The 20,104-nt window shown below is 45.3% G+C and overlaps 1 pseudogene; it reads left to right on the forward strand.

Moving 5' to 3' along the window:
• Nucleotides 1-17,100: 17,100 nt before the first annotated feature.
• Nucleotides 17,101-18,457, forward strand: LOC136397844 (tubulin alpha-1B chain pseudogene; annotated as a pseudogene).
• Nucleotides 18,458-20,104: the final 1,647 nt, after the last annotated feature.

The raw sequence follows: 20,104 nt of genomic DNA on the forward strand, positions 1-20,104 counted from the left end.
GGGAAATTGTTTCTCTGACTTATTTTTCTTGGTACTATCCAGATGAAAGTTTTTTCTGGAAGGAATTATAAAGTTAGGCCTAACCATCCTATTACTACTATTACTCTTTTGTAGAATGTTTAAGATGATCATTTTATGTACAACAAGGATATGCAAACAAACTGTAGCAATTGGAAAGCAAATGCACTTTGAGGCTTCTCCAAATATATCTTGCAACAAGTTTGGACATTTCATGCTAAATTAATGCCCCTGGGCTCTGCTACGGATTACTCAGGAAACTTCCATGAAAATGATGACCTGTTAACCAATGTGTGGCTGCAGATAAACAACATGTTTGCTTAAGAATTCTAGGAACTAACTTCAAAAGAAGCAGACTCCGACCTTCAGACACTCTGGCTCTGGGAGATTTGCTGACCTTTGCCCAGTTATCTGAACAGACCTTATTGAGTCTGTTGACTTGCATATAGTCCCTCAACAGAGAACTTGCAACCCCTCCTTTTGATTCCTTTATTCTGTTTTTCTTTCTTCCTCCTCCTTCCTTATAAAAACCCTTGGCCATGTCAACTTGTTAAGATGGTCTTTGTGATGTCAGTCCACCATCTTCTCAGGCTTGCTGGCTCTTGAATAAACCTGCTTTATTATCACTAGCTTTTGTCTCTTGACTACTGGTTTTCAAGTGGCAGGCAGCAGAACCTGGGTTCAGTATCATCCTCAGGACCAGGGACAGAAGGCAGCCTGGTGTCCCCACAGGACATTATGAAGGAGGGTTTACAAACTCAGAGAGATCCTGCAGCACAAGCATGAGGGGCCCAGGGGGCCTATGTTCAGTGTGCAGGTGGGATGCCAACCAGTCAGAATTCATCTATAGGATCAGGCAAACAGAATATTCAGTATTGAAACTGTGTCTTATCTGCCATAAAAATCTACTAGGCACTAAGCCAAGAAATTTGCAAATATCGCTAATCCTTATGATAAACCTGTAATGGTACATGGCATCCCTCATGTCACAGATAAGAAAATTAAAGCCCCAATGGAAAAAGATGTCTGACCCAAGCCACAATGCTGATAAGTCTAGAAGCCAGGATTCATTTCACAAGTGAAGCAACAGAGGTTCAGAGAGGTGACATCATTGCACAAGATCACATAAAATGGCAGAGCCCTGGAATTTAATGTTCTCTCTCACGGCAGGCAACCTTGCACAAATACTCCCCTGCCTGACCTACAGTTGATCTCTGAGTTTCATCAACCCCCGGGAAGCCCTGGGAAGGAATCTGGATCTGCAGAAATCAGAAAACCATAGGAGGGGCTCTCCCAGATAGCAATGGGGCAGACAATCTGGAGAGATCCTGTTACTGCTATAGAGATCCAGGTGTCCCAAGCCATAAGGTTGTTAGACACAGCTGGCATTTGCTGCCAGAACTCTAGTGCAACAACAGTCAGGCAGTCTGTTAATCGTCCCAAACCTGGATGGTAGTTTATTGGTACGTGTTGTTGTTGTTTTTTACCACGATAATAATAATAAGAGATTGTGAACTTCATTGCAGCATTATTGAGAAATAGCAAAAAAAAAAAAAAAAAAAAAAATGAAATTACCTAAATGTCCAACAACAATTGCCAGCGTTCCTTGGATTGTTGCTAAATGCCAAGAAAATTCTGAACATTTTATGTGCATTATCATAACATCCTAATGATGTAAGTACTATTACTATCTTTATTTTTTAAATAAGTAAACTGAGGCATGGGGAGGTTAAGTAACTGTCCCAAGATCACACAGCTAGTACACGGTAAAGCTGGGATTAGCAGTCTATTCCAGAACCTGTTATCCTAAACACTGAGTTGTTTCAGTTGATTATACAGTGTGTCCGTAAAGTCATGATGCACTTTTGACCAGTCAGAGGAAAGCAACAAAAGATGATAGAAATGTGAAATCTGCACCAAATAAAAGGAAAACCCTCCCGTAGGATGATGTGGCAGCATGTGCGCATGAGCAGATGATGACGTAACACCGTGTATACAGCGGAGCAGCCCACGGCCATGCCAGTAGAGATGTGGATGGTACAGAGGAAAGTTCAGTGTGTTCTGTGGCTCGCTAAATTCGAATTTATGACCAAAGTGCAACGTGAATATCAGTGCGTTTATAACGAAGCACCACCACATAGGAATAACATGACTGGGTGGGATAAACAGTTGAAGGAAACTGGCAGTTTGGTGGAGAAACCCCGTTCTGGTAGGCCATCAATCAGTGACGAGTCTGTAGAGACTATACGGGATAGCTACCTAAGGAACCCTAAAAAATCTGTGCATGAGCCCACATCGAACTGCACTGAATAGGTATGAAACTGGGAGAGTTTTCCTTTTATTTGGTGCAGGTTTCACATTTCTATCATCTTTTGTTGCTTTCCTGTGACCGGTCAAAAATGCACCATGACTTTACGGACACACTGTAGTTTATACCTTAATTTCTTTTTAAATTTACCACAGTTGGAACTGCTTAAATTTTTGTCTTATGTAAAGTGGTTGAAATCCAGTTACAAAATGGCATATGTTAGCCCTGGCCAGTTGGCTCAGTGGTAGAGCGTCAGCCCAGTATGTGGAAGTCTCCGGTTCGATTCCCAGTCTATTCCAGAACCTGTTAGGGCACACAGGAGAAGCGACCATCTGCTTCTCCACCCCTCCTCCTTCTCTCTCCCTCTCTGTCTCCCTCTCTCTATTCCCTTCCCGCAGCCATGGCTAGATTGGCCTGAGTGAGTTGACCTCGAGTGCTGAGGATGGCTCCATGGCCTCCATCTCAAGCGCTAAAAAGTAGCTCCAGTTGCAAAAAAGCAACAGCCCCAGATGGGCAGAACATCGCCCCCTAGTGGGCTTGCCAGTGGATCCTGGACAAGGCGCATGTGAGAGAGTCTGTCTCTCTGCCTTACCTCTTCTCACTAAAACAAAAACAAACAAAAAAACATTAGAATATGTAGAATTATATCTATTTTGGGGAGGTACAGCTATTCAGGAGCACAATCTTATAGCACTTAGTCAAATGTAGTATGGACATACCTATGATCTGTGGCAAAACAGTTTCACTCCTGAGTATATATTTTAATTGCAGAGACATTCTCACACAGATTTAAAAGGAGGGCATGTATAAGAATATATTAACACAGCATGTTGGATAGCACTCTGGGTGTCAACCCTAGGGGAGGGGACAGGTGTAGTGTGGTCAATGCACACCCTATGATGCACTACACAGCAGTTAGAAGTGACAAACCTCACATCGGTGGATCTATCTTAAAATCAAAGAGCTCAGCACCAAAAGTAAGTGAAAGAATGAGATATGTGTCAGCCAGTGTCCAATTAACTAAAAGGAAATCACTGTAAACATTTTAAACAGAGAGAATTTGCCTGACCAGTGGTGGTGCAGTAAATAGAGTGGCAACCTGGAGTGCCAAGGTCACCAATTTGAGACCCGTGGTTGCTGGCTTGAGCCCAGGGTCACCAAGGTAGCCAGCTTGAGCTTAGGGTTTTCAGTTCGACCCTGAGGTTGCTGGCTTGTGCTCGAGGTCACCAGTTCAATCCCCATTCAAGGCACATATGAGAAACAATCAATGGACGCACAATTACATGGAACAAAGAGTTGATGCTTCTCTCTCTCTTTCCCTTCTCTCTCTCTCTCTCTCTCTCTCTCTCTCTCTCTCTCCCTTCTTTTATATAAAAAAAAGAAAAATAAAAAAACAGGGAATTTATCACAACATTAGTGATAAAGGAGTTGAAATTGAAGGTCAGAATACCTACAGTTTTCTACCTGCAGAAAGCAAAAAGAAAACCCAGTTACCAAGAGCCCATACTCACGGGATGTTGTTGCTGTTGTTACTGCCACCATCACTGCTACTATTGTAACAGAGAGTTGCTACCAGATGCCCCATCCCCCCAGAAATGCTTCTCCCATATCCCCTTTCCAATCTCCCACCATTGCCTCTCATTGGCAGAACCTAACGGGTAGAAGTGAAAGACAGTCTAAAAATAAAGTGTTCAGACTTGCAACTCTTGCAGTCTAGAAGTTGATATAGATGGCCAAGTGGGAGACACAGACATGACCCAGCACAGTCCACCCTTTAACTCCTCTCCATCCATACCACCCATATTTAAACTTCCAAGTGACAACAATCACTACACCCCATGTTTCTGCCTAGCAGGAAGCAACCATTGTTTATATGAATGAGGACACAGCACCCTCTCCACAAAATATTAGACACAAATCCCACTAGTTAATGCCTCTGTCTCTGGGCAATGTTAATTCCTCTTCTAGTTCAGTCAACAGTCCCATCTGAACTTTCTGTTACCTAGAAACTATATTGTTACATTAGATACCACTAACATTTCTTATCTAATTAATTAGAGAAAAAACAGGAGAAAAAATAATTAATGCATACAACAAGGAAGAAAATATGCACACCTGTAACTAGTCACAAGGCCTTGGCTGCTATAGGAATTTCTGTGTTTGTAGGACACAAATAGATAGTACTTTGGGGATCAAATCTAAGCACTCAAGAGCCCCCATCTCTATTGAGAACCAAAGTTACTGGGCAGGTGGACATGCACACAAGATACTATTTGCTGGTATAAGTTAGGTAAGTCATGGTCCACTCCCCAGGTACCTGAGTGCAGACCCTAGAAACCCAAACCCAAACATCATCCAACATTGTGGTTAATAGTTTATCCTCTGGAGTCAATGAGCCAACTCAAGTCCAACTTGTACTTCCTAGAAGTGTGGATGTGGGCGTGTCCCTAGCTTCCCACTGTTTCTCCTCTATAATAAAAGATTAAATGAGATAATCAGTGTAAAGCACCCCATAAATGTTAGCTATTAGGATGAATAGCTGTCACTGTGAATTATTATTTTATGTCTGAGGGCAGTCCAGAAAGGACTACTTACAATTACTTACGTTTTAAATTAATGTTCCATTCATTAAAATAGAAATAACCTAGTTATCTTTAAGCTGTTATGTTCAGTTTAAAAATCTTGTTATTGTGTTTATAAATATGGCAAGATAAGAACAATGACCTTCAGTTTTATTTATTTAATGTCTTATTAACTCAACTTAAATACCCTACACTTTCTTTAAGAATTATTTGCAAGCTTAATTAATTAAATTCCCCTAAACACTTTGAACTGCATTTATAAATTTAATATATTATATTTCCTTTGTAAGCACTTCAGTTGTCTAACAAAGCAAACGTAGGATTCTAACAAGTATATAATAAAATGTGACAATATTTCCAAGTAATAAATTCTTATTAACCAAAGAAATGAAATGTATTAAAGAACCAATTTTCTTTCTTTCTTTCTTTCTTTTGTTACAGAGACAGAGAGAGAGAGAGACAGAGAGAAGGACAGATAGGAACAGACAGGCAGGAAGGGAGAGATATGAGAAGCATCAATTCTTCATTGCAGGACCTTAGTTGTTCATTGATTGCTTTCTCATATGTGCCTTGACCGTGGGGCTACAGCAAAGCAAATGACCCTTTGCTCAAGCCAGCGACCTTGGGCTTCAAGCCAGTGACCTTTGGACTCAAGTCAGCGACCATGGGGTCATGTCTATGATCCCACGCACAAACCAACCTGGGTCCTCTGCGTCCCAGTCCAATGCTCTATCCACTGCGCCACCACCTGGTCCGGCAGAACCAGTTTTCTTTAAAGTCCCATTAATATTCACAAAAATGGAGCCAATTTTTTTCTTTTTCTAACTTAAAATCAAAAATTTAAATTCTATTAATATTTCAAACTGGATGCATCAGGTTTTAAATTTTTATTGATTTTTTTTAGAGAAAGAACAAAGGGGAGAAGGAGAGAGAGAGAGGGAAACATCAATTTACTCTTTCAGATATTTATGCATTCATTGGTTGATTCTCACATGTGCCTTAACTGGGGATCAAACCTACAAGCTTGGCGTATAGGGACGACACCCTAATCAACTGAGCAAACTAGTCAGCAGTTGTCATCTTCATGTTAAAACCTAAACTTTTCCAGGTTAAGAAAGTGCCCTTGAAGAAGCAGATGTACCATGTCTAGTAGGCTAAGGGCGCCACCCTCAGGGAACTGGTGACACTAGGTTTTTTGGTCGGAGCTTTAAAACAAGATTGTGGATCTGGGAGCTGCAGAATCCAGAGGGCCTCAGTTGGACCCTCCAATTCATCCTTTCTATACTTGGGATGACAACAGGAGACCCAAAGTTCATTACTTTCAGATAGAATTGGCTTTGCAACCCACAATCTTGGGGGCATTTAGCCCCTTACCCAACTTTTTGTAACTGCTTTCCAACTTTTATTGTAGTTAGGAAGTTAGCATGCCTAGCCCGTGACCATCCCTAACATCAGGTTTCTTCAGTTGGATTCAGCCAACCTACTAGGCTGGCAGCAGGTGTCAGAAACACGGGACTGATGTCCACTTTGTCTCCCACCTCCTTAAAGCAAGCTGGCTTGGGCCCCTATTCTGCCTCCTTCCCACAGGGGTGTCACCCATCACCCCAAACCATGTCTTTTTGGTTTATTTGTATCACAAAGATCACTCCAAGGACATTGCATCACCCCCACTTCCCAGCACACATTGCTGCTGCCTAGCACGGAGTTCAGAGGAGAAGGAACTTATCTGGAAACAGTCATTTGCTATTCCATCTTGATTTTCCTCCCCCTATTCAACCTACTATCCTGCTTTTATTTTCAGGATCTTGAGCAATTTAAAAGGATTAGGCTAAAGGTTGGGGAGAGGAGAACGAAGTGGTTTGGGGAGAACTCAGTGCCCTCCAGGGAGGGGCAGGCCCTCAGGTGGCAGGGCTGAGCTGTGTGGGCTTCAGGAGAGGGAGAGGGCCTGCCTCAAGGCCCGGGGCTGCTAACCTTGGCAAGGCTGCAGCAGATTCTTCTTGAGGTTCAGACGCGGAGCTCTCACAATGGCCCTGACACACTGAAGGTTTAAACCCTCACCTTCTGCCGCCACCCCCACCCCCCCCCCCATTTTCTGGCGTCACATTAGACTCCTGGGCTCTTGCACAGACTCAGGGAAGAAGAGCCCCACTCCCACCTCCAAAAGCAAGAAAGAATAAATTTTTCCACAGCCTTCGCAGAGGTGGAATCAGATCTAATTTTATTTTAATGCAATAAAAAAGTGTTATTTTCAGTATTCTTGAGTTCTGCTATTTTCGCTTGAAATGATTCTCTCTGGAGTTGAAGGAAGAGCCCTGCAGGATGGGTCTGGCTCAGCCACTCAATAGCTGAGCAACTTACTTCATTTCCCTGGCCCTCAGTTTTCTCATTTGTGGACTAGGAATGAGCTTTCCATCTACCGGGGCCCCTCCCAGTCCGGGCCTGGCTCTCCTGCCTGAGTCCAGGGCTGTGAAGGCTCTCTCCCTCTGGGGGTAAGAGTCACCCTCTCCCTGTGCCAAAAAGCAGCCTGTGCTGGCCCAGTGTGGCCAGCAGAGGGCACTGCCACACCATGCCTACTGTTCCTGCCTAGTTCTGAAAGAACAGGGCTGTATGGAGCAGGAGGTAATGTCCATCCCCTTTCAGTGGAGCGGTCCAGATGCCCAGACCCTTGAGTACCACCAACCTGTAGGCATAAGATGACATGTCTCCAGGTTCTTTGTTCCCTGAGCCTCCTGGTCACTGATCCTCAACCCTCTCAGTACTGTGCCCTGTTCGGAAGCTCTGTGGTGGCTCCCATATGGTCATAAACCAGCCTTCACCCACAGGGCACCACGCCAGGCATCTGAGGTGCCCCATACGGCATCTGTAGCACTCCAGAATCAAAGCAGCTTCTACCTGTACGTGGACCACTCTCCCAGGGGCCGAAGCTGAGACATGGTCAGGACAGAGAATAGCCGAATAGCCTCCCCCTCTCTGTGAGAGGAATGAGGACTCAGCCGTGAGTCCTACAGGGGCCAGACCAGGACACATCAGCCTTCCACCATCAATCCCCCCTTTCTCAACAGCTGAGGCTGGGTCACTGACCTGCATCATCCTCTCAGGCCCAACTCCCTGATGACCTTGAGGGTCCCAGTCACCCCAGTCACTCCCACTTCACAAACCAACACTTCAGCTCTTCCAGTGTTCCAGGGCTTCTTATGCCTCTTATGTCACTTCATCTAGAGAAAATGAGATAGACAGTTTCACCCCTCTTGGGGCAACAAGCTTAAGAAAAGGTAAGGTGACTTGTCCAAGACCTCATGGAACAGCAGTGTGAGGACTCAATTCCCAGACCTCCATTTCCAAAGGCCATGTGCTCCCTTCAACACTGTCAGGTTTCTTGGGTGTGGGCACTGGGGCTCCAGGTTGTGTGGGGGATGCAGGACGGGGGTGCTAGCTGTCCACAGAGGTTTAGAGCAGGGGTCCCCAAACTACGGCCCGCGGGCCGCATGCGGCTCCCTGAAGCCATTTATCCAGCCCCCGCCGCACTCCGGAAGGGGCACCTCTTTCATTGGTGGTCAGTGAGAGGAGCATAGTTCCCAATGAAATACTGGTTAGTTTGTTGATTTAAATTTACTTGTTCTTTATTTTAAATATTGTATTTGTTCCCGTTTTGCTTTTTTACTTTAAAATAAGATATGTGCAGTGTGCATAGGGATTTGTTCATAGTTTTTTTTTATAGTCCGGCCCTCCAATGGTCTGAGGGACAGTGAACTGGCCCCCTGTGTAAAAAGTTTGGGGACCCCTGGTTTAGAGGATCTGCCATGCAGGTACAGGCTGGCATGGCTCAAACTGAGGTTAGTGTCATGTAGAGAACAGGCAGGCCTGGAGAACAGACACTCTTTGGAGGTTGCTGGTTTGAGGTAGCCCAACCAGAAGGAGCTCAGACCCCAGTGAGGTGTCTGTCCTTCCCTGACACTGAGCAGAGCTCCTGGGAGGCCCTGTTGAGAGGACCATTAAGGGGGAGGTGGAGGCAGGGGTTGGCAGTGCCCCAGAAGTATCCATGAGTAGGGGAGCCAAGGCAGCTCCCCTAGGCTGGCAGCAGGTGTCAGGAACACGAGGCTGATGCCCACTTTGTCTCCCACCTCCTTAAAGCAAGCTGGCTTGGGCCCCTATTCTGCCTCCTTCCCACAGAGATGTCACCCATCACCCTAGATTTGCTATCAGTGAAAATTTATTTCCCCCAAGTCCCCAAGTGAGGGACCCTGCCTTGCACAAGAGACTGGGCCAGACCTTTAGGGTTCTTGGTGAGGGATCAGAATAAGTAGGACAAATACATCCACAGACCAGGGTGGCTCTAGATCAAGCAGTTGGGAGACTTGAAGTTACGGGGGTGGGTGGGGAGGCACAGCTAAGAGAATGAGCCTCTCTCACGGGCTTGGCAGAGAAAGACCTACTGCACAGGTAGTCAGAAGACTGAGCTTTGCCCCAGGGGAAAGGACTGAACCAAGGCCAAGACGTGGGAGAGCAGAGGGTTCAGAACCAGGGAGACGCAGTGCAGGCTGCAGGAGAGGGTGCTTAAGGGCACTTGGCAGGAATGGAACTGGCACAGTGGGCTGGGCTTAGGCGTGGGAGCTCTGTGACAGGCTGAGGATGCCTCGGGCATACACAGCTGACCAGCTGTACCTAAGACTGAAACATACTGCCCGGATTCAAACACTGCCCCAGCCACTCTGAGCTGTGTGACCTTGAGTAAGTCAGTCAATCTCTGTTGTTTTAGTCTTTCACCCATGAAGTGTGGTTAAAGTGTTACCTCCTGGGGCTACTATGGCGATTAAACGGTATGCATCACTTAGCATGTGCCTGGCACGTATGGTGCTGTTACTACTACTTCATGTAAATAAGAACAGCTACCATTTAGTGAGCATCTATGATGTACCAGACTCTCAGCTGTTCCCCTATGTACATCATCTCTTTGATGTTCACAGAAAACCTCAGAGGTGGCTTACCATCATTACACCCACTTTGCAGATGCCCATAGTCACGGAGAAGCAAAATGGTGAGCCAGATCCCTCCCACCAGGCTCATCCAACTCCAAAAGCTGACCCCTATGCTGACTCTTAGCCCCCACACACACTCCTCCTCTGCATCCTTCTGTGAGGGAGGGGGTGGCCTGCAGAGTGCTGGTTTATGGAACACGGTGGGGAGGGGGGTGCTGACCCAGCTTCATGCGCCTGGGACAGGGGGAGGGGGATCTCTTTCCCCTCCTCGTGCCCACACCCAGGCGGCTTGGTTTGAGGCGACACATCAATGCTGCCTGTTTAAACCAGAGCCAGGCGAGAGGAGTGGAGCCCTTAACAGTACAAACGTGTCCCTCGCCGCTCCCGATTCTCTGGCAGGCGCCCGCGCACAGACAGAAGTTGTGTACACAGGATTTTAGTGTTTCCTCTCCGGCTCCAGCCCCAATTTGAGGGCCTGTAAAAGTTTGAATGGCGTCCAGTGCGGCGTGGTTTGCTTGAGCTCGGCTCCAGCGCAGTCAGAGCAGCCCACACAGGGCCGGGAGCCCGCAGGGGCTCTGGGAGAGGGGCGCTGCGGGTGGGGGCGCTGCGGTGGGGGCACCCCTACTCAGGGCCAAATTCAGGAGGGCTGTGGGGGGTGGGGGGGGAAGATTCAACTGTGTGATCGGGTCTTCCCCCTGTGCCCTGAGGAAGAAAGGGTGAGCTGGAAACCTCTAACACTTTATTGGGTTGGGTGAGGCATTTCCCACACCCCCAGGGTGGCAGGCTTTTATAGTACCAGCTTTTAAACATGCCCCCAGCACCTTGGCCCCTGTCTGAAATCACCCAGTCTCAGTTCCCTGACTAGCTGTGTGAGTCTATACAACACACTCTCCTTGGGTCTCCGTTCCCTCATCTATATACAGGGGCTGGTGGGGCTCCATCTCATGTCCCCACTGGCTCCAGCTCCAGCTCCTGCATCTTGGAATACAGTACAGGGAGACCATGAGCGGCACCCACTGCAGGCAAGGTTCTCTCTGAGGGAGGGAGGCCAGGCTCTCCTCCAGGGACTGTGACCTGCACAACCAGCCAGTTTCAGGGCCAGGAAGAGAAACCCAAGGGAACCGGTCACTCAAGGAGTGGTCAGGGCCTTCCAGGGGTCACCTGCACTCTGAGCACATTTCCTTCTGTGAACACCACTCAGGTCACACAGGAAAGTCACTGTAGCGGTATTCAACTTACACTTCACAATCACTGCTCTGCAAATCCCAAAGCTCCAAAGACTGACCATGTGTGTCTACACATGTGTGTCATTTTGGGGGCTAAATCTGACCTGAACAGAACTTTGGTGACATGAGCTGACACTTAACTTAATCTGTGTTTATCCCATTTACTAGGACTATTCATACATTGCATTAATGAATATTGTGTTTGATTACAGGGTATAGTCCTCCACCCAACTGGTGAGGAGTTACATAATAAACACCATAGCACTATATTACTTTCTAACCCTCCTTTTTAAAAGAAAAACCTTAAAAATTTCTGGCCCCAAGAGTTTCAGATAAAAAGCTATGGATCAGTGAAAACCACAAACCAAAAAGACAGGGAGAGAGACATGGCAGTGGCGATGATTTGGGTGGTTCTACAATGCATTCCAAACAGTGACACACCCATTTCAGTTCCTGGAGGCCACCACATTAGGAACATCTTGTAGATGTAAAAGTGACTATAGTGTTTAAATATATGGATGCTTAGAAGTCCAAGCCACAGCAATTAGACAAGAAAAAAAATAATAAAAGACATCTAAATTGGAAAGGAAGAAGTAATACTGTCATTATTTACATATGACATGATACCATATATAGAGAGAATCCTAAAGACTTCACCAAAAAAACATTTGAACTGGAAAATGTAGTAGGATACAAAATATTTAGAAATCAGTTGCATTTTTATACACCAATAACAAACTATCAGAAAGAGAAATTAAGAAAATAATTGCATAAGAAGATACCTAGGATTAAATTTAATCAAGGAGGTAAAAATACCTGGAAAATTATAAGACATTAATAAAGAGCTTGACCAGGCAGTGGTGCAGTGGATAGAGCATCAGACTGGAATGTAGAGTACCCAGGTTTGAAACCCCAAGGTCACCAGTTTGAGCACAGGCTCATCCAGCTTGAGCATGGGCTCACCAGCTTGAGTGTGGGGTCGCTGGCTTGAGCGTGGAATCATAGACATGCCCATGGTCACTTGCTTGAGCCCAGGGGTCACTAGCTTGAAGCCCAAAGTCACTGGCTTGAGCAGGGGGTCACTCACTCTGCTGTAGCTCCCCACCCCTGGGGTCAAGGCACATATGAGAAAGCAATCAATGAACAACTAAGGAGACAAAGGAGCCCCAATGAAGAATTGATGCTTCTCTTTAATCTCCCTTCCTGTCTGTCTGTCCCTGCCTGTTCCTCTCTCTGTCTCTTTCTCTGTGTCTGTCACACACATACAATAAAAGACATTAATAAATGAATTGAAGATACAAATAAATGGAAGCATATACCATGCTCATGGATAGAAAGAATTAACATTATTTTTTTGTTTGTTTGTCTGTTTTAGTGAGAGAGAGGAAAAAGAGAGAGACAGGAAGGGAGAGAGATGAAAAGCATCAACTTGAGTAGCATGATTTTAGTTATTCATTGATTGCTTCTCATATGTGCCTTGACCGGGGGTTGGGGAGTGGGAGGAGGGGCTCAGGCTGAGCAGTAACCCCATGATCAAGCCAGCATCCTTGAGCTCAAGCCAGCAACCTTGGGCTTCAAGTCAGCAACCTTTGGGCTTAAGCCAGTGACCATGAGATCATGCTGATGATCTCACGCTCAAGCTGGGACCTCAGGATTTTGAACCAGGGACCTCAGCATCCCAGGTCAGTGCTCTATCCACTGCACTACTACTGGTCAGGCAAAAATTAACATTGTTAAGATGTCCATACTACCCAAAGCAATCTATAGATTCCGTAATATCCCTATCAAAATATCAATGGCATTTTTAACAAAACTAAAGCAATTAATCAAACTTTATATGGAACCACAAAAGACCCTAAATAGCCACAGCAATCTTGAGAAAGAAGAATAAAGTGGGAGATATTCCACTACCTGATATCAAACTATACTACAAGGCTATCGTAATCAAAACAGCACAGTACTGGTATAAAAATAGACACACACACACACACAAAATAGACACACAGATCAATAGAACAGAGTAGAATGCCCAGAAAGAAATAAACCCACACCTATATGATTAAATAATCTGTGACAAAAGAAGCAAGAAAATACAAGGGGAATAAAGACAGACTCTTTAATAAAATGTGTTGGGAAAACTGGACAGATACATGCAAAAAAATTAAACTGGGTCACTTTCTTACATCATATACAAGAATAAACTCAAAATAGATTAAAGACTTAAATGTAGGATCTGAAACCATAAAACTTTTAGAAGAAAACATACATAGTAAACTTTCTGACATTTCTCTTAATTGTATTTTTTGGATATGTCTCTTTGGGCAAGGGGGACAAAAAAAAACAAAAACAAATGTGACCACATCAAACTAAAAAGTTTTTGCACAGCAAAGAAAGCCATCAACAAAACAAAAAGAAAACCTACCAAATAGGAGAAGATAGTCAATGATACATCTGATATATCCAAAATATATAAAGAGCTCAGACAACTTAATGACAAAGAAACTAATGATCCAATTTAAAAATGGGCAGAGGACCTGAATACACATTTCCACAACAAGAACATACAAATGGCCTGACCAGGCGGTGGCGCAGAGGCTAGAGCATCGGACTGGGATGCAGAGGACCCAGGTTCGAGACCCCAAGGTCACCAGCTTGAGCACAGGCTCATCTGGTTTGAGCAAGGCTCACCAGCTTGAGCCCAAGGTTGCTGGCTCAAGCAAGGGGTTACTCGGTCTGCTGAAGGCCCGTGGTCAAGGTACATATGAGAAAGCAATCAATGAACAACTAAGGCGTTGCAACAAAAAACTGATGATTGATGCTTCTCATCTCTCTCCATTCCTGTCTGTCTGTCCCTGTCTATCCCTTTCTCTGACTCTCTCTGTCCCTGTAAAAAAACCCAAAACAAAACAAAACAAAAAAAACACCATACAAATGGCCAACAGACATGTGAAAAAAATGCTCAATATCACGAATTACCAAAGAAATGCAAATTAGGCCCTGGCTAGTTGGCGCCTCGGTGTATGGATGTTCTGGGTTCAATCCCCAGTCAAGGCACACATGAGAAGCAACCATCTGCATCTTTTCCCCTCTCTCTCCACCTTCTCTCCCTCTTCTTCTCTCATAGCCAGTGGCTCAACTCGTACAAGTGTTGGCCCCGGATACTGAGGATAGCTTAGTTGGTCCAAGTGTGACATCCTCAGGTGCTAAAAATAGCTCATGTTGATTCGAGCATCGGCCCTAGACGGGGTTTGCTGGGTGGATCCTGGTGGCGACACATGCAGGAGTCTATCTTACTGTTTCTCCTTTTCTCACTTAAAAAAAGAAAAGAAATGAAAATGAGGTGTTACCTTACACCTGCCAGAATGGCTATCATCAATAAATCAACAAACAATTGCTAGTGAGGAGTGGAGGAATAGAGAACCCTCCTGCACTGCTGGTGAAATTGCAAATTGGTGCAGCCACTGTGGAAAGCAGTATGGAGGTTCCTCAAACAATTAAATATAGAACTACTCAGTGGCCCAGTAATTCCACTTTTTCTGAAAAAAAAATATCTAAAACACTAATTTGAAAAGATATATGCATCTCTACATTTATTGCAGCATTATTTATAATAGCCAAGGTATGAGCAACCTAAGTGTCCATCAATAGACAAATGGATAAAGAAGATATAGTATATATATATATATATATATATATATATATATATATATATATATATATATATATACACACACACACACACACACACACACACACACACACACACAATGGAATATTACTCAGTCATAAAAAGAATGAAATCTTACCATTTGCAATAACACAAATGGACCTAGAAAGTATTATGCTAAGTGAAATAAGTCAGACAGAAAAAGACAAAACACTATGTGATTTCACCTATATGTGGAATCTAAAAAACAAAATAAAGGAACAAACAAAACAGAAACAAACTCATAGAGAGAGAGAACAAATTTACAGTTGCCAAAGGGGATGGGGGCTGGGTGAAAGTGTGAAGGGATTAAGAAGTACAAATTAGTAGTTACAAAATAGTCATAGGGATATAAGTTACAGCATAGGGAATATAGTCAATAATATTGTAATAACTATGTATGTATGTATGGTGTCATGTGGGTACTAGACTTAGCGAGTTATATAAATGTCTAACCATTAGGATGTATACCTGAGGCAATATAATATTGAATGCCAACTGTAACTGAAAAATAAATTTAAAACAACAGCGCATGATGTAAACCAGGCTTACGAAACACAGGAGTGCAGTGTAACAGTGAGTGTTCCTGCACCATCACCGAAGAGAATGCTTTTCGCGTGTACCACCCCACAGGGTGCCTGTGCCCAGCACAGACCTTTCCCCGGGGAGCGCCTCTTCTCATCCAAGAGAACGGACTCAAACACCCTGCCTGGCCCTACCAGGTGTTACATGCCACGTGGAGGATAAAGTGAACAAAGATTCAGGACAGAGAAATTGATTCCAGGTTTCTTAAGTGTCTGTGGGAATTTTGTAGAATGTATTGGAAAAATCAACCCTGGTGAAAATCCATTAATTAAAAACTTCATCTTCATTCATAAGATGGAGTAAAATTCTAACATGGATTACAACATATGTGAACATTGAAGACATTATGCTAAGTGAAATAAGCCTGACAAAAACTGTATGAATCCACTTATATGACATACCTAGAAAGTAGAAACAGAGACAGAAGGCAGAACAGAGGTAACAGGGCTGAGGAAGGGAGAGATGAGAGTTCCTATTTAATGGGTCTGAGTTTCATTTGGGGGAGATAAAGTTGTGGACATTGTTATGATGATGGCTGTACAACTCTGTAAATGTACTTAGTGCCACCAAATTGTACACTTAAAAATGTTCAAGGGTAAACTTTTGTGTTATGTATATTTTACCACAATAAAGAATCTCTCCCAAAAAGGGAGGAAAAAAACTTTAATGCCCAAAGCAAACTTTGTGCAATCACCTTAGCTGATACTGACACTACTTTGTAAATAAGAGCCCTGAGACCAGAAAACACCCAACCCCAAGACCAGCATTGTAGGGACAGTGCAGTGTGGAGGGCACAGGGAGGAGCCGGGCTCAGAGGGAGAGGAGGCACCAGAGCCCAGCTGGCACCATCTCCTGGCCCCACTGCTCAGTGTCACCCCACCACCCCCGCAGTTACTAGTGAGGAACCTTGAGCAGGGACACCAGAGTGTCACTGCACAGTATTTAGGGTCATGGATCTGAGTGGGTTCATATATGGTTGTCATGTCACAATGTGAGGTCATCACACTAAAACAAATTCTTTTTGTTGAGTCCTAGTTTAAACAAGGGGGAAGACACTTCAGCTGATTACCTGGGCCAGGTGGACGTTACTAAGCTTTTTTTTTTTTTTTTTTTTCGGTGAGAGGAAGGGAGGCAGAGAGACAGACTCCCACATGTGCCCCAACCGGGATCCACCCGGCAAGCCCACTAAGGGGCGATGCTGTCCATCTGGGGCGTTGCTCTGTTGCCCAGTAACAAGCTCTTCTTAGTGCCTGAGGTAGAGGCCATGGAGCCATCCTCAGCGATAGGAGCCAACTCGATCCAATTGAGCCATGGCTGCAGGAGAGGAAGAGAGAGAAAGAAGCAAGAGAAGGAGAGATGGAGAAGCAGTTAGGCGCTTCTCCTGTGTGCCCTGACTGGGAATCAAACCTGGGACACCCACATGCCAGGCCTGTGCTCTACCACTGAGCCACTTGGCCAGGGCCCTTACCAAGCTATTAAATTTGAAAGTCTGCTGTTCTGAGCGGATGAAATCAAGAAAGCCCTAGAGTGTGTTACTTACCATGATTCTTAGCTTGTCGGTGCTGTAACCAGGACCCAGTGTCTACTCCTGTAGCCTGTGCCTGCTAACCCGTAACCATGCATTTCCATCCATGTTGGCCAGGCTGGTGTCTAGATCGGCAATGCCTGCTGGGAGCTCTACTGTCTGGAACACGGCATCCAGCCCGACGGCCAGATGCCAAGTGACAAGACCATTGGAGGGGGATATGACTCTTTCAATACCTTCTTTAGTGAGACAGGCGCTGGCAAGCATGTGTTTATAGACCTAGAACCTACAGTCATTGATGAAGTTAGCACTGGTACCTACCACCAGCTCTTCCACCCTGAGCAGCTCATCACAGGCAAGGAAGATGCTGCCAATAACTATGCCTGTGGGCACTACACCATTGGCAAGGAGATCATTGACCTCGTCTTGGACCGAATTCGGAAACTGGCTGACCAGTGCACAGGTCTTTAGGGCTTCTTGGTTTTCCACAACTTTGGTGGGGGAACTGGTTCTGGGTTCATATCCCTGCTGATGGAACGTCCCTCTGTTGATTACGGCAAGAAGTCCAAACTGGAGTTCTCTATTTACCCAGTCCCCCAGGTTTCCACAGCTGTAGTTGAGCCTACAACTCCATCCTCATGACTCACACCACCCTGGAGCACTCTGACTGTGCCTTCACGGTTGACAATGAGGCTATATATGACATCTGTCTTAGAAACTTCGATATTGAGCGCCCAACCTACACTAACCTTAACCGCCTAATTAGCCAGATTGTGTCCTCCATCACTGCTTCCCTCAGGTTTGATGGAGCCCTGAATGTTGATCTGACTGTATTCCAGACCAACCTGGTGCCCTATCCCCGCATCCACTTCCCTCTGGCCACATATGCCCCTGTCATCTCTGCTGAGAAAGCCTACCATGAACAGCTTTCTGTAGCAGAATCACCAATGCGTGCTTTGAGCCAGCCAACCAGATGGTGAAATGTGACCCTCACCACGGTAAATTCATGGCTTGCTGCCTGCTGTACCGAGGTGATGTGGTTCCCAAAGATGTCAATGCAGCCATTGCCACCATCAAGACCAAGCACAGCATCCAGCTTGTGGACTGGTGCCCCACTGGGTTCAAAGTTGGCATTAATTATCAGCCTCTCACTGTGGTCCCTGGTGGAGACCTGGCCAAAGTGCAGCGAGCTGTGTGCATGCTGAGCAACACCACAGCTATTGCTGAGGCCTGAGCTCGCCTGGACCACAAGTGTGACCTGGTGTACACCAAGCGTGCCTTTGTCCACTGGTATGTGGGTGAGGGCATGGAGGAAGGAGAGTTCTCCGAGGCACGTGAGGACATGGCTGCCCTTGAGAAGGATTATGAGGAGCTTGATGTTGATTCTGTTGAAGGAGAGGGTGAGGAAGGAGGAGAGGAATACTAATTACCATTCCTTTCAGCCCTGTAACATGTCATACTCAGAACTTCAGGTGTTAGAGCTTTCTGACTAGATTGTCTTCACTTTTACCTGTGATCATGTCTGTCTTTTTCATGTGTACCTATAAGATTTCCCCCTCATGTCTCCAAGTAAAGACATTGAGAAATAAAAATTAAAAAAAAAGAAAGCCCTAAGTCCATCCCTCTTACTAGTATTTAGAGTCTATCCAAGTGAGGCTTGGTTCTGCCTGAATGTGTGACCCATGACTGTCCTTAAGGAGAAGTGACATTATTACACAACATATGAGAAGGTGAGGTGCGTCCACCTCAGCTCAGTTGCCAGCTCTGTTCCTGGGGTGAGCAGATCTCAAGAAGGAAGGGAAGTAGGGGTAGGGACACAGCTCAAGGGGAGAAGAGCGGGAGTCAAGCTGATGCAAAGCAGTTCTGGTTCTCTGAGGCTGGAATAAAGAGCTCACTCCTGGAGTTCGCAGAGTCAGTCCTATGTGCAGCCAGGGTGGGTGACGACCAGGTGGGGCCTCTTGGATGTGGGAAAATCCTGACCAGCTCCACCACTCGTTGCCTCACCCTGCTGCAGTGGACATAACTCCTTCGGGGCATAACTGCCCAGAGACATTAAGGAGAGTTGCACTAAGCAACATCTCATTTTTGCAGGGTAGATTTGTTAGGATAAAAAAAGCTCCCAAATTGTATTCTTCTCGTGGCACACAGAGAAAATGATAACAATTATATAGCTCAGTGGGGTAAAAGCACACGCTGCTTGTGTGCAAAGGCCACTGGCACAGGGCTGGGGGCGACCAGTAGCTTCACACACCTGTAACCTATTTCCATACACCAGGGAGGCCAACATTGGCTGGGACATTCTGGCTTTGTTAATATAGATGTTACTTTCCTCTCATATGGAAGTGTGAAGCAAGCCATCGAAGGCCCAGACCCCATCTATGTGGGTGCTCCTCCACCTCTAGCATTTTGCCCTCATCTGCAAGATCCAAGATCTTGTGTACCACACATCCACCTTTGATCCAGAGAGAGGGTGAAGGGGACACTATGTCCCCTGCATCCTGTTAAGGTCATGTATTAGTTGTCTATTGCTGCATTAAAAAATTACCCCAAATCTTAGTTGCTTAAAACAACAAACACTTATTACCTCAGTTTCTGTGATTCATCAGGAATTCAGAGGTTACAGTCAAGATGTCAGTTGGCACTATAGTAATCTGAAGGCTAGACTGGGCCTTATGGATTCGCTTCCAAAAGGGCACACTCATGTGGCTGTTGGGCTTCTGCAAAGGGCTTCTTGTTGTCCTCATGACATGGCAGCTGGCTTCCATGTGGATGATCAGAGAGAGAGCAGGGAGGAAGCCAACTCCTTCTTCTGTTCTAATCTCAGATGTCGCACACAATGACATCATTCTATTCATGAGAAGCAAGTCACTAAGTACAGTGTATACTTAAGGGGAAAGGAATTAGGCTTTACCTTCAATGAAAGAAGGAGTGTCAAAGAATTTGTGGACCTATATAAAACCACCATCGTACATACCCAGGAAGTTGTACACCTACCTCTTCTGCTCACACTGCATTGGCTAGATCTCAAGTCCCATGACCACACTGTCCACAGAGAGCTGGGATATACTGTCTTCATTGTAGTAGCTGTACACTCAACTAAAAATTGGCGATCTGTTAGTAGGGGAGAGGAATGGAGACCGAATAAAGTTTCTGCCTCAGGAGAAGCAAAAATGACATG

This window comes from Saccopteryx leptura, chromosome 3 (assembly GCF_036850995.1).
Source record: "Saccopteryx leptura isolate mSacLep1 chromosome 3, mSacLep1_pri_phased_curated, whole genome shotgun sequence".
In the NCBI taxonomy this organism is placed as follows: Eukaryota; Metazoa; Chordata; class Mammalia; order Chiroptera; family Emballonuridae; genus Saccopteryx; species Saccopteryx leptura.